General features: G+C 49.3%; 2 pseudogenes; both read right to left on the reverse strand.

Annotated features, from left to right (window-relative positions):
- Nucleotides 1–1,175: 1,175 nt before the first annotated feature.
- LOC121838968 lies at nt 1,176–3,730 on the reverse strand (annotated as a pseudogene).
- A 2,407-nt stretch (nt 3,731–6,137) lies between these two features.
- LOC121839005 lies at nt 6,138–7,726 on the reverse strand (annotated as a pseudogene).
- Nucleotides 7,727–17,599: the final 9,873 nt, after the last annotated feature.

Genomic DNA, 17,599 nt, shown 5'->3' on the forward strand with positions numbered 1-17,599 from the left:
TATAGACTACAGAGTAGAGACATATAACACTCACTGCCTTGTTTCAGAACATGGAAATTGAACACAACTATATTCACCAGTTACCAAGCATTTCATTCTTTGGTATAAAAAAATAAGTAATTGAAAGTGAGAGGACAACATCTAGAGAACAATGCAACTGGAAAGTCAAATAGTGTCTCATGGTGTGATCGTTCTCTGGACAATGATAAATGACCAGTCATATTTTTAGCAGAATAGTCCCAAGTGATCAGAAGCATTAAACCAAAGACTTAAAAAATGGTTCCTTGGAATCAATACAATTCAATAGCAGACTACAGTATCGTCCAGAGAGCTGCAGACCAGAGTACAACTGGAGAAATAATGAGCAGAAGAACCCTGCATCCTTGGCATCCAGACAGCTAGATATGATGTCAGAGGGACATGCTATTCAGGTTTCTGTTCCATCTATATACTTTAGACACAGTCCCAGAGTTTAACAGCTAGCCACAAGCCATTGTTACTTTCATCAGAGCTCCCCTTTCAGCACTCTGCACAGACATTTGTATCTGCATTCTGCACACATTTATTCCTCTATCACTCACCAGAGCTGTATCACCGACCTTAGTTAGTGCAGCAGATTAAAAGCCAACAGCTATACACTCACACTCAATGTGTCGGACCTCTGGTGGAAGAGCACTATGAATACATTACTACCACCACAACAGCATCCAGCTCCCATCCAACTGACCTACCGCTGCTACAGCATCTCTCACAGCACACACACACACACACACACACACACACACACACACACACACACACACACACACACACACACACACACACACACACACACACACACACACACACACACACACACAAACAGCTAGTTGTCTCCCCCCAGCGTACTATCCATCTAGTGTCAGTGTCAGCACCCCCCGGGGCCTAAGTCCCCTAACAGTAATTGTTTCTCTAATGTACATCTCAATTCAAGCAGCGCAATCACCTCACACAAACACACACACACACAAGACAAATGATAAATTCACATCGTTCAAGCACTGAAAAAAAATACAATAATGTCAGCCAGACAGTTGAAGAGAGTGTGAAGTAGAGAGAAATACTTTTTGTGATCTGTCCATCACATCTGATTGAACTGCATTACCTAACACAATGGAGACTGACTGGCCCACAGCTCAGTTCTCATCCCTGTTGGCCACATCTCTGGGTGTAAAGGTGGAGAAGGAGGTGGAGGTGGAGGTGGAGGTGAAGGTGGAAGTGGAGTAGAGTTTCAATGATAAACCAAAAATTACAGTGGTGGCGGTGGGGGTGGAGGTAGGTGTGGGGTGTCGATGGGGGCAGACGTGGGGGCAGGGGGCGGGGGCGGAGGTGGGGGCAGAGGTGGGGGTGTCAGTGGGGGTGTCGGTGGGGGCGGAGGTAGGTGTGGGGATTGGGCAGAGGTGGCGGTGGAGGTGAGGGCGGAGGTGGTGGGGGGGTGATGGTGGGGGTGGAGTTGACGATGGGGCAGAGGTGGCGGCGGAGGTGGTGGTGCAAATGACAGTGGGGGTGGCCGTGGGGGTGGGAGGGTAGAGGTGACGGTGGAGATGGAGGTTGGGGCAGGGGCGGAGGTGGCGGTGGGAGTGACAGTGCAGGTAGAGGTAGAGCTGGCAGTGGCAGTGGCTGTGCAGGTAGTGGTGGGAGTGGAGGTAGAGGTAGAGGTAGAGGTGGCGGTGGTGGTGCAGGTAGTGGTGGGGGTGGAGGTAGAGGTAGAGGTAGAGGAGGTGGCGGTACAGGTAGTGGGAGCGGTGGAGGTAGAGGTAGAGGAGGTGGCGGTGGTGGTGCAGGTAGTGGTGGGGGTGGAGGTAGAGGTAGAGGAGGTGGCGGTGGTGGTGCTGGTAGTGGTCAAGGTGGAGGTAGAGGTAGAGGTAGAGGAGATGCGGTGGTGGTGCAGGTAGTGGTGAGGGTGGAGGTAGAGGTAGAGGTAGAGGAGTTGGCGGTGGTGCAGGTAGTGGTGGGGGTGGAGGTAGAGGTAGAGGAGGTGGCGGTGGCGGTGCAAGTAGTGGTGAGGGTGGAGGTAGAGGTAGAGGTAGAGGAGTTGGCGGTGGTGCAGGTAGTGGTGGGGGTGGAGGTAGAGGTAGAGGTAGAGGAGGTGGCGGTGGTGGTGCAGGTAGTGGTGAAGGTGGAGGTAGAGGTAGAGGTAGAGGAGGTGGCGGTGGTGGTGCAGGTAGTGGTGAAGGTGGAGGTAGAGGTAGATGTAGAGGAGATGCGGTGGTGGTGCAGGTAGTGGTGAGGGTGGAGGTAGAGGTAGAGGTAGAGGCGGTGGCGGTGGTGGTGCAAGTAGTGGTGAGGTGGAGGTAGAGGTAGAGGTAGAGGAGGTGGCGGTGGTGGTGCAGGTAGTGGTGAAGGTGGAGGTAGAGGTAGAGGTAGAGGAGGTGGCGGTGGTGGTGCAGGTAGTGGTGAAGGTGGAGGTAGAGGTAGATGTAGAGGAGATGCGGTGGTGGTGCAGGTAGTGGTGAGGGTGGAGGTAGAGGTAGAGGCGGTGGTGGTGCAGGTAGTTGTGAGGGTGGAGGTAGAGGTAGAGGTAGAGGAGTTGGCGGTGGTGGTGCAGGTAGTGGTGAGGGTGGAGGTAGAGGTAGACGAGGTGGCGGTGGTGGTGCAGGTAGTGGTGAGGGTGAAGGTAGAGATAGAAGTAGAGGAGGTGGCGGTTGCGGTGGAGGTAGTGGTGAGGGTGGAGCTGGAGGTAGAAGTAGAGGAGGTGGCGGTGGTGGGGTAGGTAGTGGGGAGGGTGGTAGAGGTAGAGGAGGTGGCGGTGCAGGTAGTGGTGGGGGTGGAGGTAGAGATAGAGGAGGTTGCGATGGCGGTGCAGGTAGTGGTGGGGGTGGAGGTAGAGGTAGAGGAGGTGGCGGTGCAGGTAGTGGTGGGGGTGGAGGTAGAGGTAGAGGAGGTGGCGGTGGTGGTGCAGGTAATGGTGGGGGTGGAGGTAGAGGTAGAGGAGGTGGCGGTGGTGGTGCTGGTAGTGGTCAAGGTGGAGGTAGAGGTAGAGGTAGAGGAGGTGCCGGTGGTGGTGCAGGTAGTGGTGGGGGTGGAGGTAGAGGTAGAGGAGGTGGCGGTGGTGGTGCTGGTAGTGGTCAAGGTGGAGGTAGAGGTAGAGGTAGAGGAGGTGCCGGTGGTGGTGCAGGTAGTGGTGGGGGTGGAGGTATGGGTAGAGGAGGTGGCGGTGGTGGTGCAGGTAGTGGTGGGGGTGGAGGTAGAAGTAGAGGAGGTGGCGGTACAGGTAGTGGTGGGGGTGGAGGTAGAAGTAGAGGTAGAGGTAGAGGAGGTGGTGGTGGTACAGGTAGTAGTGGGGGTGGTAGAAGTAGAGGCAGAGGAGGTGGCGGTGGTGGTGCAGGTAGTGGTGGGGGTGGAGGTAGAGGTAGAGGTAGAGGAGGTGGCGGTACAGGTAGTGGGAGGGGTGGAGGTAGAGGTAGAGGAGGTGGTGGTGGTACAGGTAGTGGGAGCGGTGGAGGTAGAGGTAGAGGAGGTGGCGGTGGTGGTGCAGGTAGTGGTGGGGGTGGAGGTAGAGGTAGAGGAGGTGGTGGTGGTGGTGCTGGTAGTGGTCAAGGTGGAGGTAGAGGTAGAGGTAGAGGAGATGCGGTGGTGGTGCAGGTAGTGGTGAGGGTGGAGGTAGAGGTAGAGGTAGAGGAGTTGGCGGTGGTGCAGGTAGTGGTGGGGGTGGAGGTATAGGTAGAGGAGGTGGCGGTGGCGGTGCAAGTAGTGGTGAGGGTGGAGGTAGAGGTAGAGGTAGAGGTAGAGGTAGAGGTAGAGGTAGAGGAGTTGGCGGTGGTGCAGGTAGTGGTGGGGGTGGAGGTAGAGGTAGAGGTAGAGGAGGTGGCGGTGGTGGTGCAGGTAGTGGTGAAGGTGGAGGTAGAGGTAGAGGTAGAGGAGGTGGCGGTGGTGGTGCAGGTAGTGGTGAAGGTGGAGGTAGAGGTAGATGTAGAGGAGATGCGGTGGTGGTGCAGGTAGTGGTGAGGGTGGAGGTAGAGGTAGAGGCGGTGGTGGTGCAGGTAGTTGTGAGGGTGGAGGTAGAGGTAGAGGTAGAGGAGTTGGCGGTGGTGGTGCAGGTAGTGGTGAGGGTGGAGGTAGAGGTAGACGAGGTGGCGGTGGTGGTGCAGGTAGTGGTGAGGGTGAAGGTAGAGATAGAAGTAGAGGAGGTGGCGGTTGCGGTGGAGGTAGTGGTGAGGGTGGAGCTGGAGGTAGAAGTAGAGGAGGTGGCGGTGGTGGTGTAGGTAGTGGTGAGGGTGGTAGAGGTAGAGGAGGTGGCGGTGCAGGTAGTGGTGGGGGTGGAGGTAGAGATAGAGGAGGTGGCGATGGCGGTGCAGGTAGTGGTGGGGGTGGAGGTAGAGGTAGAGGAGGTGGCGGTGGTGGAGCAGGTAGTGGTGGGGGTGGAGGTAGAGGAGGTGGTGGTGGTGGTGGTGGTGCAGGTAGTGGTGAGGGCGGAGGTAGAGGTAGAGGTAGAGGAGGTGGCGGTGGTGGTGCAGGTAGTGAAGGTAGAGGAGGTGGCGGTTGCGGTGGTGGTACAGGTAGTGGTGGGGGTGGAGGTAGAGAGAGGAGGTGGCGGTGGTAGTGCAGGTAGTGGTGGGGGTGGAGGTAGAGAGAGAGGAGATGGCGGTGCAGGTAGTGGTGGGGGTGGAGGTAGAGGTAGAGGAGGTGGCGGTGGTGGTGCAGGTAATGGTGGGGGTGGAGGTAGAGGTAGAGGAGGTGGCGGTGGTGGTGCTGGTAGTGGTCAAGGTGGAGGTAGAGGTAGAGGTAGAGGAGGCGGTGCCGGTGGTGGTGCAGGTAGTGGTGGGGGTGGAGGTATGGGTAGAGGAGGTGGCGGTGGTGGTGCAGGTAGTGGTGGGGGTGGAGGTAGAAGTAGAGGAGGTGGCGGTACAGGTAGTGGTGGGGGTGGAGGTAGAAGTAGAGGTAGAGGTAGAGGAGGTGGTGGTGGTACAGGTAGTAGTGGGGGTGGTAGAAGTAGAGGCAGAGGAGGTGGCGGTGGTGGTGCAGGTAGTGGTGGGGGTGGAGGTAGAGGTAGAGGTAGAGGGAGGGGCGGTACAGGTAGTGGGAGGGGTGGAGGTAGAGGTAGAGGAGGTGGTGGTGGTACAGGTAGTAGTGGGGGTGGTAGAAGTAGAGGCAGAGGAGGTGGCGGTGGTGGTGCAGGTAGTGGTGGGGGTGGAGGTAGAGGTAGAGGTAGAGGAGGTGGCGGTACAGGTAGTGGGAGCGGTGGAGGTAGAGGTAGAGGAGGTGGCGGTGGTGGTGCAGGTAGTGGTGGGGGTGGAGGTAGAGAGAGAGGAGGTGGCGGTGGTAGTGCAGGTAGTGGTGGGGGTGGAGGTAGAGAGAGAGGAGATGGCGGTGCAGGTAGTGGTGGGGGTGGAGGTAGAGGTAGAGGAGGTGGCGGTGGTGGTGCAGGTAATGGTGGGGGTGGAGGTAGAGGTAGAGGAGGTGGCGGTGGTGGTGCTGGTAGTGGTCAAGGTGGAGGTAGAGGTAGAGGTAGAGGAGGTGCCGGTGGTGGTGCAGGTAGTGGTGGGGGTGGAGGTATGGGTAGAGGAGGTGGCGGTGGTGGTGCAGGTAGTGGTGGGGGTGGAGGTAGAAGTAGAGGAGGTGGCGGTACAGGTAGTGGTGGGGGTGGAGGTAGAAGTAGAGGTAGAGGTAGAGGAGGTGGTGGTGGTACAGGTAGTAGTGGGGGTGGTAGAAGTAGAGGCAGAGGAGGTGGCGGTGGTGGTGCAGGTAGTGGTGGGGGTGGAGGTAGAGGTAGAGGTAGAGGAGGGGCGGTACAGGTAGTGGGAGGGGTGGAGGTAGAGGTAGAGGAGGTGGTGGTGGTACAGGTAGTAGTGGGGGTGGTAGAAGTAGAGGCAGAGGAGGTGGCGGTGGTGGTGCAGGTAGTGGTGGGGGTGGAGGTAGAGGTAGAGGTAGAGGAGGTGGCGGTACAGGTAGTGGGAGCGGTGGAGGTAGAGGTAGAGGAGGTGGCGGTGGTGGTGCAGGTAGTGGTGGGGGTGGAGGTAGAGGTAGAGGTAGAGGAGGTGGTGGTGGTGGTGCTGGTAGTGGTCAAGGTGGAGGTAGAGGTAGAGGTAGAGGAGATGCGGTGGTGGTGCAGGTAGTGGTGAGGGTGGAGGTAGAGGTAGAGGTAGAGGAGTTGGCGGTGGTGCAGGTAGTGGTGGGGGTGGAGGTAGAGGCAGAGGAGGTGGCGGTGGCGGTGCAAGTAGTGGTGAGGGTGGAGGTAGAGGGTAGAGGTAGAGGTAGAGGTAGAGGTAGAGGTAGAGGAGTTGGCGGTGGTGCAGGTAGTGGTGGGGGTGGAGGTAGAGGTAGAGGTAGAGGAGGTGGCGGTGGTGGTGCAGGTAGTGGTGAAGGTGGAGGTAGAGGTAGAGGTAGAGGAGGTGGCGGTGGTGGTGCAGGTAGTGGTGAAGGTGGAGGTAGAGGTAGATGTAGAGGAGATGCGGTGGTGGTGCAGGTAGTGGTGAGGGTGGAGGTAGAGGTAGAGGCGGTGGTGGTGCAGGTAGTTGTGAGGGTGGAGGTAGAGGTAGAGGTAGAGGAGTTGGCGGTGGTGGTGCAGGTAGTGGTGAGGGTGGAGGTAGAGGTAGACGAGGTGGCGGTGGTGGTGCAGGTGGTGGTGAGGGTGAAGGTAGAGGTAGAAGTAGAGGAGGTGGCGGTTGCGGTGGAGGTAGTGGTGGGGGTGGAGCTGGAGGTAGAAGTAGAGGAGGTGGCGGTGGTGGTGTAGGTAGTGGTGAGGGTGGTAGAGGTAGAGGAGGTGGCGGTGCAGGTAGTGGTGGGGGTGGAGGTAGAGATAGAGGAGGTTGCGATGGCGGTGCAGGTAGTGGTGGGGGTGGAGGTAGAGGTAGAGGAGGTGGCGGTGGTGGTGCAGGTAGTGGTGGGGGTGGAGGTAGAGGTAGAGGAGGTGGCGGTGGTGGAGCAGGTAGTGGTGGGGGTGGAGGTAGAGGAGGTGGCGGTGGTGGTGGTGGTGCAGGTAGTGGTGAGGGCGGAGGTAGAGGTAGAGGAGGTGGCGGTGGTGGTGCAGGTAGTGAAGGTAGAGGAGGTGGCGGTTGCGGTGGTGGTACAGGTAGTGGTTGGGGTGGAGGTAGAGAGAGAGGAGGTGGCGGTGGTAGTGCAGGTAGTGGTGGGGGTGGAGGTAGAGAGAGAGGAGATGGCGGTGGTGGTGCAGGTAGTGGTGGGGGTGGAGGTAGAGAGAGAGGAGGTGGCGGTGGTGGTGCAGGTAGTGGTGGGGGGTGGAGGTAGAGAGAGGAGGTGGCGGTGGTGGTGCAGGTAGTGGTGGGGGTGGAGGTAGAGAGAGAGGAGATGGCGGGGGGTGGTGCAGGTAGTGGTGGGGGTGGAGGTAGAGATAGAGGAGGTGGCGGTGGTGGTGCAGGTAGTGGTGGGGGTGGAGGTAGAGAGAGAGGAGGTGGCGGTGGTGGTGCAGGTAGTGGTGGGGGTGGAGGTAGAGAGAGAGGAGGTGGCGGTGGTGGTGCAGGTAGTGGTGGGGGTGGAGGTAGAGAGAAAGGAGGTGGCGGTGGTGGTGCAGGTAGTGGTGGGGGTGGAGGTAGAGAGAGAAGAGGTGGCAGTGGTGGTGCAGGTAGTGGTGGGGGTGGAGGTAGAGATAGAGGAGGTGGCGGTGGTGGTGCAGGTAGTGGTGGGGGTGGAGGTAGAGAGAGAGGAGGTGGCGTGGTGGTGCAGGTAGTGGTGGGGGTGGAGGTAGAGAGAGAGGAGGTGGCGGTGGTGGTGCAGGTAGTGGTGGGGGTGGAGTTAGAGAGAGAGGAGGTGGCGTTGGAATGTTATTGAAGTGAGGAGATGTTACGCAGCAGATCATCACCGCAGGTTGGCTTTACAAGCAGGACTCAAAGCAATTAGTGGATAATCCGCTCTATAAAGCCAGAATGAAAGGGCCCATTAAAGGGGGAATGATGGGAAGACATTTACATGCATATAGTTTAATGTAGAGTTCTTTATGTAGAGTTCTTTAAGTCTGCGTTAAAAAGAAAATTAGATGAGTGTGTGTAGGGAGCTATTCCTCTGAGAATGTTCACCCGTATCTCTCTCTCTCACACACGCACACACGCACACACACACACACACACACACACACACACACACACACACACACACACACACACACACACACACACACACACACACACACACACACACACACACACACACACACACACACACACACACACAAGGTCTGATCCTCTACCCTCTCTGCAGCTCCTCCCAATGCTCAAAGGCAGCCAGAAACCACCAGGGACGTAGACGTGACAAACAGGATTTCAGACCCCACAATCCTCAAACCTCACAGCCAATTAATGAGGTTAATTGGTTGGGCTGATGCTAGATAGTGGCAATGACAGCTGAATCAAAGTGTGGACAACGACAAGATTTGATTTGGCTTTCAATGAACATTGACCGAATGACAGTTCCAATTGGTCTGGCGTTCAGGGGTTGTTATGATTTATGTTTCAACCCTGCTATCAAAACACAAACTGTACTACTGTACTACTACAGCAACTCTAGTGTTACTGTACTATATTCACCTCTAGTGTTACTGTACTACGAGAGCATCTTTGTGTTATTGCACGACAGGCATCTCTAGTGTTACTGGACTACAGGCATCTCTAGTGTTACTGTACTATAGGCATCTCTAGTGTTACTGTACTACAGGCATCTCTAGTGTTACTGTACTACAGGCATCTCTAGTGTTACTGGACTACAGGCCTCTCTAGTGTTACTGTACTACAGGCATCTCTAGTGTTACTGTACTACAGGCATCTCTAGTGTTACTGTACTACAGGCATCTCTAGTGTTACTGTACTACAGGCATCTCTAGTGTTACTGTACTACGAGAGCATCTTTGTGTTATTGCACGACAGGCATCTCTAGTGTTACTGGACTACAGGCATCTCTAGTGTTAATGTACTACGAGAGCATCTTTGTGTTATTACACGACAGGCATCTCTAGTGTTACTGTACTACAGGCATCTCTAGTGTTACTGTACTACAGGCATCTCTAGTGTTACTGTATTACAGGCATCTTTAGTCTTACTGTATTACAGGCATCTTTAGTCTTACTGTACTATTAGAGCATCAAATGTGTGAACAAACTACAGTTATCCATAGTGTTAATGAACTACAGATATCTATAGTGTTACCGAACTACAGTTATCTATAGTGTTAATGAACCACAGTTATCTATAGTGTTAATGTACTACAGTTATCTAGTGTTAATGTACTACAGTTATCTATAGTCTTACTGTACCATTAGAGCATCACTAGGTGTTAATGAACTACAGTTATCTATAGTGTTAATGAACTACAGTTATCTATAGTGTTAATGAACTACAGTTATCTATAGTGCTAATGTACTACAGTTATCTATAGTCTTACTGTACCATTAGAGCATCACTAGGTGTTAATGAACTACAGTTATCTATAGTGTTAATGAACTACAGTTATCTATAGTGCTAATGAATTACAGTTATCTATAGTGTTAATGAACTACAGTTATCTATCGTGTTAATGAACTACAGTTATCTATACTGTTAATGTACTACAGTTATCTATAGTGTTAATGTACTACAGTTATCTATAGTGTTAATGTACTACAGTTATCTATAGTGTTAATTAACTACAGTTATCTATAGTGTTAATGAACTACAGTTATCTATAGTGTTACTGTACTACAGTTATCTGTAGTGTTAATGAACTACAGTTATCTATAGTGTTAATGAACTACAGTTATCTATAGTGTTACTGTACTACAGTTATCTATAGTGTTAATGAACTACAGTTATCTATAGTGTTAATGAACTACAGTTATCTATAGTGTTAATGAACTACAGTTATCTATAGTGTTACTGTACTACAGTTATCTATAGTGTTAATGAACTACAGTTATCTCTAGTGTTACTGTACTACAGGCAGTTCTAGTGTTACTGTACTACAGGCAGTTCTAGTGTTACTGTACAACAGTCATCTCTAGTGTTACTGTACAACAGGCATCTCTAGTGTTACTGTACTACAGGCGTCTCTAGTGTTACTGTACTACAGGCAATTCTAGTGTTACTGTACTACAGGCAGTTCTAGTGTTACTGTACAACAGTCATCTCTAGTGTTACTGTACAACAGTCATCTCGAGTGTTACTGGACTACAAGCGTCTCTAGTGTTACTGTACTACAGGCATCTCTAGTGTTACTGTACTACAGGCATCTCTATTGTTACTGTTCTACAGTCGTCTCTAGTGATACTGTACTACAGGCATCTCTAGTGTTACTGTACTACAGGCATCTCTAGTGTTACTGTACTACAGGCATCTCTAGTGTTACTGTACGTGTTACTGTACTACAGGCATCTCTAGTGTTACTGTACTACAGGCATCTCTAGTGTTACTGTACTACAGGCATCTCTAGTGTTACTGTACTACAGGCAGTTCTAGTGTTACTGTACTACAGGCAGTTCTAGTGTTACTGTACTACAGGCATCTCTAGTGTTACTGTACTACAGGCATCTCAAGTGTTACTGTTCTACAGGCATCTCTAGTGTTACTGTACTACAAAATCTCTAGTGTTACTGGACTACAGGCATCTCTATTGTTACTGTACTACAGGCATCTCTATTGTTACTGTACTACAGGCATCTCTAGTGTTACTGTACTACAGGCATCTCTATTGTTACTGTACTACAGGCATCTCTAGTGTTACTGTACTACAGGCATCTCTAGTGTTACTGGACTACAGGCAGTTCTATTGATACTGTACTACAGGCATCTCTAGTGTTACTGTACTACAGGCAGTTCTAGTGTTACTGTACTACAGGCATCTCTAGTGTTACTGTACTACAGGCATCTCTAGTGTTACTGTACTACAGGCATCTCTAGTGTTACTGTACTACAGGCATCTCTAGTGTTACTGTACTACAGGCATCTCTAGTGTTACTGTACTACAGGCATCTCTAGTGTTACTGTACTACAGGCATCTCTAGTGTTACTGTACTACAGGCATCTCTAGTGTTACTGTACTACAGGCATCTCTAGTGTTACTGTACTACAGGCATCTCTAGTGTTACTGTACTACAGGCATCTCTAGTGTTACTGTACTACAGGCATCTCTAGTGTTACTGTACTACAGGCATCTCTAGGCAGGCATCTCTAGTGTTACTGTACTATCTCGTGTTACTGTACTACAGGCATCTCTAGTGTTACTGTACTACAGGCACAGGCACTACAGGCATCTCTATTGTTACTGTACTACAGGCATCTCTAGTGTTACTGTACTACAGGCATCTCTAGTGTTACTGGACTACAGGCATCTCTAGTGTTACTGTACTACAGGCATCTCTATTGTTACTGTACTACAGGCATCTCTAGTGTTACTGTACTACAGGCATCTCTAGTGTTACTGGACTACAGGCATCTCTAGTGTTACTGGACTACAGGCATCTCTAGTGTTACTGGACTACAGGCATCTCTAGTGTTACTGCATACTGTACTACAGGCATCTCTAGTGTTACTGTACTACAGGCATCTCTAGTGTTACTGTACTACAGGCATCTCTAGTGTTACTGTACTACAGGCATCTCTAGTGTTACTGGACTACAGGCATCTCTAGTGTTACTGGACTACAGGCATCTCTAGTGTTACTGGACTACAGGCATCTCTAGTGTTACTGGACTACAGGCATCTCTATTGTTACTGGACTACAGGCATCTCTAGTGTTACTGGACTACAGGCATCTCTAGTGTTACTGGACTACAGGCATCTCTAGTGTTACTGGACTACAGGCATCTCTAGTGTTACTGACTACAGGCATCTCTATTGTTACTGGACTACAGGCATCTCTAGTGTTACTTACTGACTACAGGCATCTCTAGTGTTACTGGACTACAGGCATCTCTAGTGTTACTGGACTACAGGCATCTCTAGTGTTACTGGACTACAGGCATCTCTATTGTTACTGTACTACAGGCGTGTTACTGTACTACAGGCATCTCTATTGTTACTGTACTACAGGCATCTCTAGTGTTACTGTACTACAGGCATCTCTAGTGTTACTGGACTACAGGCAGTCTCTAGTGTTACTGTACTACAGGCATCTCTATTGTTACTGTACTACAGGCATCTCTAGTGTTACTGTACTACAGGCATCTCTAGTGTTACTGTACTACAGGCATCTCTAGTGTTACTGTACTACAGGCATCTCTATTGTTACTGTACTACTACTACAGGCATCTCTAGTGTTACTGGACTACAGGCATCTCTAGTGTTACTGGACTACAGGCATCTCTAGTGTTACTGGACTACAGGCACTGTTACTACTACAGGCATCTCTAGTGTTACTGTACTACAGGCAGTTCTAGTGTTACTGTACTACAGGCAGTTCTAGTGTTACTGTACTACAGGCATCTCTAGTGTTACTGTACTACAGGCATCTCTAGTGTTACTGTACTACAGGCATCTCTAGTGTTACTGTACTACAGGCATCTCTAGTGTTACTGGACTACAGGCATCTCAAGTGTTACTGTTCTACAGGCAGTTCTCATGTTACTGTACTACAGGCATCTCTAGTGTTACTGTACTACAGGCATCTCTAGTGTTACTGTACTACAGGCATCTCTAGTGTTACTGTACTACAGGCATCTCTAGTGTTACTGTACTACAGGCATCTCTAGTGTTACTGTACTACAGGCAGTTCTAGTGTTACTGTACTACAGGCATCTCTAGTGTTACTGTACTACAGGCATCTCTAGTGTTACTGTACTACAGGCAGTTCTAGTGTTACTGTACTACAGGCAGTTCTAGTGTTACTGTACTACAGGCATCTCTAGTGTTACTGTACTACAGGCATCTCTAGTGTTACTGTACTACAGGCATCTCTAGTGTTACTGTACTACAGGCATCTCTAGTGTTACTGTACTACAGGCATCTCTAGTGTTACTGTACTACAGGCATCTCTAGTGTTACTGTACTACAGGCATCTCTAGTGTTCTACTGTTACTGTACTACAGGCATCTCTAGTGTTACTGTACTACAGGCATCTCTAGTGTTACTGGACTACAGGCATCTCTAGTGTTACTGACTACAGGCATCTCTAGTGTTACTGACTACAGGCATCTCTAGTGTTACTACTACAGGCATCTCTAGTGTTACTGGACTACAGGCATCTCTAGTGTTACTGGACTACAGGCATCTCTAGTGTTACTGGACTACAGGCATCTCTAGTGTTACTGGACTACAGGCATCTCTAGTGTTACTTACTAGTGTTACTGTACTACAGGCATCTCTAGTGTTACTGTACTACAGGCATCTCTAGTGTTACTGTACTACAGGCATCTCTAGTGTTACTGGACTACAGGCATCTCTAGTGTTACTGGACTACAGGCATGTTACTGGACTACAGGCATCTCTAGTGTTACTGGACTACAGGCATCTCTAGTGTTACTGGACTACAGGCATCTCTAGTGTTACTGGACTACAGGCATCTCTAGTGTTACTGGACTACAGGCATCTCTATTGTTACTGTACGTGTTACTGTACTACAGGCATCTCTATTGTTACTGTACGTGTTACTGTACTACAGGCATCTCTAGTGTTACTGGACTACAGGCAGTTCTATTGTTACTGTACTACAGGCAGTTCTATTGATACTGTACTACAGGCATCTCTAGTGTTACTGTACTACAGGCATCTCTAGTGTTACTGGACTACAGGCATCTCTAGTGTTACTGTACTACAGGCATCTCTATTGTTACTGTACTACAGGCATCTCTAGTGTTACTGTACTACAGGCATCTCTATTGTTACTGTACTACAGGCATCTCTAGTGTTACTGTACTACAGGCATCTCTAGTGTTACTGGACTACAGGCATCTCTAGTGTTACTGGACTACAGGCATCTCTAGTGTTACTGGACTACAGGCATCTCTAGTGTTACTGACTACAGGCATCTCTATTGTTACTGGACTACAGGCATCTCTAGTGTTACTACAGGCACTACAGGCATCTCTAGTGTTACTGGACTACAGGCATCTCTAGTGTTACTGGACTACAGGCATCTCTAGTGTTACTGGACTACAGGCATCTCTAGTGTTACTGGACTACAGGCATCTCTAGTGTTACTGCACGTGTTACTGTACTACAGGCATCTCTATTGTTACTTACTACAGGCATCTCTAGTGTTACTGTACTACAGGCATCTACTGTACTACAGGCATCTCTATTGTTACTGTACTACAGGCATCTCAGTGTTACTGTACTACAGGCATCTCTAGTGTTACTGGTACTACAGGCATCTCTAGTGTTACTGTACTACAGGCATCTCTAGTGTTACTGTACTACAGGCATCTCTAGTGTTACTGTACTACAGGCATTCTAGTGTTACTGTACTACAGGCATCTCTAGTGTTACTGTACTACAGGCATCTCTAGTGTTACTGTACTACAGGCATCTCTAGTGTTACTGTACTACAGGGCACTACAGGCATCTCTAGTGTTACTGTACTACAGGCATCTCTAGTGTTACTGGACTACAGGCATCTAGTGTTACTGTACTACAGGCAGTCTCTAGTGTTACTGTACAGGCACAGGCATCTCTACAGGCATCTCTAGTGTTACTTACTACAGGCATCTCTAGTGTTACTGTACTACAGGCATCTCTAGTGTTACTGTACTACAGGCATCTCTAGTGTTACTGTACAGGCATCTCTAGTGTTACTGTACTACAGGCATCTCTAGTGTTACTGTACTACAGGCATCTCTAGTGTTACTGTACTACAGGCATCTCTAGTGTTACTGTACTACAGGCATCTCTAGTGTTACTGTACTACAGGCATCTCTAGTGTTACTGTTACTACAGGCATCTCTAGTGTTACTGGACTACAGGCAGTACAGGCATCTCTAGTGTTACTGTACTACAGGCATCTCTAGTGTTACTGTACTACAGGCATCTCTAGTGTTACTACAGGCATCTCTAGTGTTACTGTACTACAGGCATCTCTAGTGTTACTGTACTACAGGCATCTCTAGTGTTACTGTACTACAGGCATCTCTAGTGTTACTGTACTACAGGCATCTCTAGTGTTACTGTACTACAGGCATCTCTAGTGTTACTGGACTACAGGCATCTCTAGTGTTACTGTACTACAGGCATCTCTACTGTACTACAGGCATCTCTAGTGTTACTGGACTACAGGCATCTCTACAGGCATCTCTAGTGTTACTGGACTACAGGCATCTCTAGTGTTACTGGACTACAGGCATCTCTAGTGTTACTGTTACTACAGGCATCTCTAGTGTTACTGTACTACAGGCACTACAGGCATCTCTATCTCTAGTGTTACTGTACTACAGGCATCTCTAGTGTTACTGGACTACAGGCATCTCTAGTGTTACTGGACTACAGGCATCTCTAGTGTTACTGGACTACAGGCATCTCTAGTGTTACTGGACTACAGGCATCTCTAGTGTTACTGGACTACAGGCATCTCTATTGTTACTGTACGTGTTACTGTACTACAGGCATCTCTAGTGTTACTGTACTACAGGCATCTCTAGTGTTACTGTACTACAGTCAGTTCTAGTGTTACTGTACTACAGGCATCTCTAGTGTTACTGTACTACAGGCATCTCTAGTGTTACTAGTGTTACTGTACTACAGGCATCTCTAGTGTTACTGTACTACAGGCATCTCTAGTGTTACTGGACTACAGGCATCTCTAGTGTTACTGTACTACAGGCATCTCTAGTGTTACTGGACTATAGGCATCTCTATTGTTACTGTACGTGTTACTGTACTACAGGCATCTCTAGTGTTACTGGACTACAGGCATCTCTAGTGTTACTGGACTACAGGCATCTCTAGTGTTACTGGACTACAGGCATCTCTATTGTTACTGTACTACAGGCATCTCTAGTGTTACTGTACTACAGGCATCTCTAGTGTTACTGTACTACAGGCATCTCTAGTGTTACTGGACTACAGGCATCTCTAGTGTTACTGGACTACAGGCATCTCTAGTGTTACTGGACTACAGGCATCTCTAGTGTTACTGGACTACAGGCATCTCTAGTGTTACTGGACTACAGGCATCTCTAGTGTTACTGGACTACAGGCATCTCTAGTGTTACTGGACTACAGGCATCTCTAGTGTTACTGGACTACAGGCATCTCTAGTGTTACTGTACTACAGGCATCTCTATTGTTACTGTACGTGTTACTGTACTACAGGCATCTCTATTGTTACTGTACGTGTTACTGTACTACAGGCATCTCTAGTGTTACTGGACTACAGGCAGTTCTATTGTTACTGTACTACAGGCAGTTCTATTGATACTGTACTACAGGCATCTCTAGTGTTACTGTACTACAGGCATCTCTAGTGTTACTGGACTACAGGCATCTCTATTGTTACTGTACTACAGGCATCTCTATTGTTACTGTACTACAGGCATCTCTAGTGTTACTGGACTACAGGCATCTCTAGTGTTACTGGACTACAGGCATCTCTAGTGTTACTGGACTACAGGCATCTCTATTGTTACTGTACTACAGGCATCTCTAGTGTTACTGTACTACAGGCATCTCTAGTGTTACTGTACTACAGGCATCTCTAGTGTTACTGGACTACAGGCATCTCTAGTGTTACTGGACTACAGGCATCTCTAGTGTTACTGGACTACAGGCATCTCTATTGTTACTGGACTACAGGCATCTCTAGTGTTACTGGACTACAGGCATCTCTAGTGTTACTGGACTACATCTACATCTCTAGTGTTACTGGACTACAGGCATCTCTAGTGTTACTGACTACAGGCATCTCTATTGTTACTGTACAGGCATCTCTAGTGTTACTGTACTACAGGCATCTCTATTGTTACTGTACGTGTTACTGTACTACACTGTTACTACTACAGGCATCTCTAGTGTTACTGTACTACAGGCATCTCTATTGTTACTGTACTACAGGCAGTTCTAGTGTTACTGTACTACAGGGCAGTGTTACTCTCTAGTGTTACTGTACTACAGGCATCTCTAGTGTTACTGTACTACAGGCATCTCTATTGTTACTGTACTACAGGCATCTCTAGTGTTACTGTACTACAGGCATCTCTAGTGTTACTGTACTACAGGCATCTCTAGTGTTACTGTACTACAGGCATCTCTAGTGTTACTGGACTACAGGCATCTCTAGTGTTACTGGACTACAGGCATCTCTAGTGTTACTGGACTACAGGCATCTCTAGTGTTACTGGACTACAGGCATCTCTAGTGTTACTGGACTACAGGCATCTCTATTGTTACTGTACGTGTTACTGTACTACAGGCATCTCTATTGTTACTGTACGTGTTACTGTACTACAGGCATCTCTAGTGTTACTGTACTACAGGCATCTCTAGTGTTACTGGACTACAGGCATCTCTAGTGTTACTGTACTACAGGCATCTCTAGTGTTACTGGACTACAGGCATCTCTAGTGTTACTGGACTACAGGCATCTCTAGTGTTACTGGACTACAGGCATCTCTATTGTTACTGGACTACAGGCATCTCTATTGTTACTGGACTACAGGCATCTCTAGTGTTACTGGACTACAGGCATCTCTATTGTTACTGGACTACAGGCA

Source organism: Oncorhynchus tshawytscha, linkage group LG13, assembly GCF_018296145.1.
Source record: "Oncorhynchus tshawytscha isolate Ot180627B linkage group LG13, Otsh_v2.0, whole genome shotgun sequence".
Taxonomy (NCBI): domain Eukaryota; kingdom Metazoa; phylum Chordata; class Actinopteri; order Salmoniformes; family Salmonidae; genus Oncorhynchus; species Oncorhynchus tshawytscha.